Raw genomic sequence first — 5,619 nt, 5'->3', positions numbered from 1 at the left:
TTTTATTTTTTTTTTTTTTTTTTTTTAACATGGAAAGTAGAGGTTTCATGACACATTTAGACAGATGATTAATTTCTATAGGACTACTAGTGTGGACAGTGAGGTAAAAATAAAACCTTCAGCAGACTGGCAGCTCCTTTGCCAACTGCTATGAGATTCCTAATGACACTCAAAAGGTACTCTCCTAAATGGTCAATGGAAAGGATGCATTTTTGTGATATTTGGATGAACTATGTCAACAAAGTTGTAAGTAGTCTATAATAACTAAAAATAAAGAGCAGACTGAGGTACACGCTTTAGGATGAAAAGCTCAGATATGAAAAGCAAAGTTGAAAATATGAATGAATGAGATAGATAAAGAGCAACGAGATTGTTATAACTCAACATATAGTTTGCTAATTCTAGGAAAAACAGAAAAGTAATCATATTTGTGAAGGTAATGCTAATAAGGTAAGAAATAAACTCCCAAGTTTTTGTATCTTAGTGAAATAAATATTTATCTTTAACTCACACAAATCCTCACTTCAAAATATACCACTGAGTTCTGATGTAACATTGAACACCATGCCTTAAAATTTGAAATTAAGAATTCTATCCTTAGGGAAATAGACATCCTCACAGAGACAAGTGTAAATGGAAAGTCAATTCTAAAGTAATTAGGTTTAGAAATAGGAAAAAAAAAGACAAAACATTAAATAAAATGCTCAATTTCTAAAAATTTAAATATATTTACTTTGAGGAAACTACATGAATTATTGGCAGAGCAAAGAGAGAAAATTTGGTTTCCCTGTCATGGAATGACTTATCTGTGCAAAGCACCCTGCCTCCAGTCATAGGTAGGATGTGCAATATGTTCTGACAAAGGGATATGTGGTTTCACAAGAAACTTCTACACTCATGCCTCCTTTACTTACTCTACAGAAAAGAATTCTTAAATAATAATGACTATTTACAGTAAATTTATGAAGTGAATTTTTCTCTATTGCAATAGAAAATCTTACATGTCACTAGTATGTTAAGCAGGCTTCTGAATCATAACAGAGATTGAAATAAATAAGACTGGGAATTTTCTTTTAAGAAGCAGTCTCTTGGTAAACTGAAGCACCAAATTTGCATGTCACTGCCCCAGGTTTGTCTTGTCCAGGCTCTTTGTCACTATAGAATCTTAGATTCTAATCTCTTCTTCCCCATGACATTTGCTGTGGCTCTCTGGATCACCCTGATCCTGAGTATGCTTAACTGTCCATACCCTATTAACAGGGAACAAGGATGGGCAACCTGTTCCATAGGCCTATGACACTTACCAGTAGGAAGCAGTCAAAGAGAGATCCTGAAAACTACTTCTCTAAAAGATTTCGGGGTCTCCAGTCCTTTATGGGGGAATAATAGGTAGCAAATAGACATGAGTAATCAAAATATATAGTTAAGGGATAATTCTATAAACTGGGCCAATTTATGCCTGGCCACATGCTTTTTCAAAAAAAGTAATTTACCAAAGGTCATTCTGGTTCTTCTCTGTCTTAAGTGAATAGGAAAAATTATATTCCTTGGCAAATAACTTGTTATCTGTACAAGCACTTGATCATAAGATTCCTTCCTGCTGATAAGAACACAAGTTACCCTGAAGTTGGGACTTTCATAACCCTTATTAATATTTACTTTCCATAATAATATCTGTGAAGCCAAGTTCCAATTAGAACCAGTTAGTGCAAAACAAGTTGACTCAGAGTTACCTTTAGGTTCTTAACATATGATTTTAATGTCATTATCATAGTGAAATCATACCCACTCCTATGGATTTCACTTGAGTACCTGTGGGTAAGATCATGAACTGTAGAGATATGTAATCGGATGCAATCCTTCTCTCAGTCAAAAGATGAGGTGTGGTTCTTGGGTAGAACTCTCTAGATAAGTCTCCAAGATCCCATACCAATAAAACTAGAAAATAATGGGGCACATTATCACTGTGTCCTCTCATTGAGCCACTCTCTTGGCATTCTTGAGAGTGCTTTCTTTCCTAACAAACTTTGGTATAGTTTTACTAAATAATAAAAGAAAAAGGAGAAGGAGGAGGAGGAGGAAAAGGAAGAGGAGATGGAGAAGTTGTGGTCTCTAGGGAAATTTCAGGAAAATAGGAAAACAAAAAATGAATACAATAGTTTCTGAATCCTATGGATGCAGCAAAGAGTAAACAGAGTACCACCTAGACAAACAAACGTAAAACATGACACTAAAAATTTTTTTTACCCTAACTTCTTCTATATAATACATCATGTTCAACTTCCAACAAAAATATATAAGCACGAATATGAGGCAAGAATTCTGAATAAAGAGATAAAGCAATTCAGATATGGAAAAGGTTTGGGAAACAACAGACAGGAGATTTAAAATAACAAACATCAATGTATTTCAATGTTGTAATGAAAGAATAACAACATGCAAGTGCAAATGAATAATACAGATAGAAGAGCAATATTCTAAGAAAGAATTAGAAGGCCAAGCTACAAATCAGAAACACCGAATCAGAGATGAGGACAGCCTTTAAGAGTTCCATCAGTGAATTATGCACAGGCTAGGATCAAATCAATAAGCTACAAGATATGTCAGTTAAAACTCACTAGACTAAAAAGCAAAAACAAAATGAAAAAGAAAAGTGGAATATAACATGTAAGTAGGGTTATTATTATAAAAGGAAAAATATGGATTTTAAGAATATTAGAAGAGACAGCCTAAGAAAGAAAAAAAAATTAAAGAAATAATGACTGTCATTAATTTCCAAAATTAATGACACATAGATCCACTTAGATAATAAAACAAAAAAAATATAAATGCAAAAATCCCTATATGTAGACATATTAAAATTACAAAAAATATTATAGACAAAGAAAATGAAAGAAACCAGCTTAGCAAGATGCTATCTCAAAAAAAAAAAAAATTAGAAGGCTAGGGATGTAGATTAGTGGTAAAAGGAGTAAAGCATTTGCCCACATGCCTGAGGCCCTGCCTTCAAATTAACAAAAGAGGTGAAAAGACCTCTATAATTAAAACCACAGAATGCTGAAGAAAGAAGTTAAAGAAAACCTTAGGAGATGAAAAGATCTACCTTGTCTTTGGATAAGCAGAATTAATATTGGCAAAACGACCATACTACCAAAAGCACTATACAGATTTAATGCAATTCCAATCAAAATCCCAATGATATTTCTCATACAAATACAAAAAGAAGTCATGAAATTCATCTAGAAAAATAAGAAAACTAAAATAGCGAAAGCAATCCTTAGCAAGAAGAGTGAAGCAGGTGGCATCATTATACCAGACCTTAAACTATACTACAGAGCAATAGTAACATAAGTAGCATGGTATTGGCACCAAAATAGACTTAGAGTTCAAGGGTACAGAATAGAGGACACAGAGACAAACCTACATAACTACAGTTATTTTACATTAGACAAAAGCTCCAAAAACATAGCCCTTTCAACAAAAGGTGATGGGAAAAGTGGAAGTCCATATGCAACAAAATGAAAGTCTCTCTCTCTATATATATATATATATATATATATATATATATATATATATATATATATATATATGTATATGTGTATATACCTACATACATATATATATATACTCACACATGAATATATATATATAACATTATATTATATATACTATATCATTACTATTATTATTATCATCATTATTATTTTTCTACTGTACTTTTGTACTGGATATTACATATAAACTTATAGTTCCTCCTATTATAAAGTTTACAGCATCATGTAAGTGAAAAACACAGCAAATTATTACATTGCATTAAAAATAATATAATGAAATCACATGCAGCAGAAGATATGCTGAATAACTTTGATGATAATAGGAATATAGGTTTATAGAGAAAGTGTATCAGAATACTTACATTAGATTTAGAATGGAAAGTGTAGTTATGAAACATGCTGAGTCACAGAAAGATGGTGGGGAAATGCAGGCAAATGGCACAGAGATATTATAAACCTTGTTTCTCATTACTGAGATATATTTTATGTGAATGTATTTTTGTTTTAAATGATAAAACAAAACAAAAAACACCACAAAAGAATTTGAGACCAGTGTGAATAAGTTAAATGTCAAGGTATTTCTATGAGAACATGACTTTAAATATTTAGACCATGTGTATAAATCTGGAGAGTGGTTTCTTATTATTTCTTATCTAATTTTTAGGGTTTTCCAGCTAGTTCAGCGTTGAATAGAGGTTATGCAACTGGAAAGCCTTGTGCTGATCCTAATTCATAAAGGAAAACATTCAGTCTTTCAAGATTTTTTTGATGCATGTGAATTTCTACAGGGGCTCCTAATCACATGATAGAAGTTTTGACACATTCCTAGTGTGTTGAGTGATCTTTATCATGTAATGGAGTTGAAATTAGTCAAATGTTTTTATCTTTTGAGATGATCACTGGTTTTTTGTCCTTATGGTGTTTTACATTAATTGATTTTCAGATATTAATCCTATTTCACTATCTAAGATAAAGCCCATTCATTCATGGTATGTAAGTCTTTTTCTAAGACCCAAGATGCAGTTTGCTATGATTTAATTGAGGAATTTCATACATACAATTCATAGAGGAAAACATGACAGACATATAGTACCTCTTGACATTCAATTTAATTCAAAATTACCACCCACCCTCATGGTCACATGTTTTTCTAGTGAAATCTGCTATACTTTGTACCTAAGACACTATTTATAAATATTGCTTATAAAATAATAACAGTAAAAGAACTTCAATATATTTATTATTCATGTCACCATTAAACAGTTACCTCACTTGCCCTTACATTTTTACTTGAAATGTGATTTATACAAAAAAAAAGTTAAATTATTAAATTTACTTTCACTAATTCAAGATTTCACACAGAATAAGATTAAACACCAAGGTAATTTGAATTGTTGAACAGATAGAATCATTTTAATTGTCAATCATATGTTACTGCACATAAGAATTACATTGATAATATGCTGAATTTTGTTAATAGAGAAATGCCGCAGTCCGGCTGCAGCAGAATAATCGGGGGGTGACGAATAACTTGTGTACGTTGATACAGCAGGAGTAGGAGCCGTTTATTGCAGGACAGGAGCAGTATTTATACATTCCACACAGCTTATCTAATTAGCATAAACTAGATACATCAGTCAACCAATAAGGAATCTCCACACTTAATGGCTCGCTTTTGTTACTTCTCAAACCACTCCCTCTGGCATTTTGCCAGGCACCATCCAGACTTGTTTACAACTCTAACATTCCCCTGGCAAAATGCCAGGTGTTATTTTGACTTGTTTACAGACTCTAACATTTCCCCCTTTTGTTTAATTTAAATAACGACCATAGTGGTTTTTACAGAAACACCAAAAATAACCTGCTACAAACAGAAAGGGAGGATACAAAATGCCACAATACCAAGCCACTTGATGGCTCCATGCAAGAAACCCTTGGAAAAATTATACCAGCAATGACACTGTTAGCAAAGATACCGAGTAACAATTTGTTGTACATTACAGTTTGTTGTCTCAGTCCAAGTAAAGCAGTGTCTCAATAGATTAACTCACAGTTCAGGTAAATT

Source organism: Marmota marmota, unplaced genomic scaffold (assembly GCF_001458135.2).
Source record: "Marmota marmota marmota unplaced genomic scaffold, marMar, whole genome shotgun sequence".
Taxonomy (NCBI): Eukaryota; Metazoa; Chordata; class Mammalia; order Rodentia; family Sciuridae; genus Marmota; species Marmota marmota.
The sequence above is the reverse complement of the archived record's forward strand: the minus strand, read 5'-3'. Positions refer to the sequence as shown.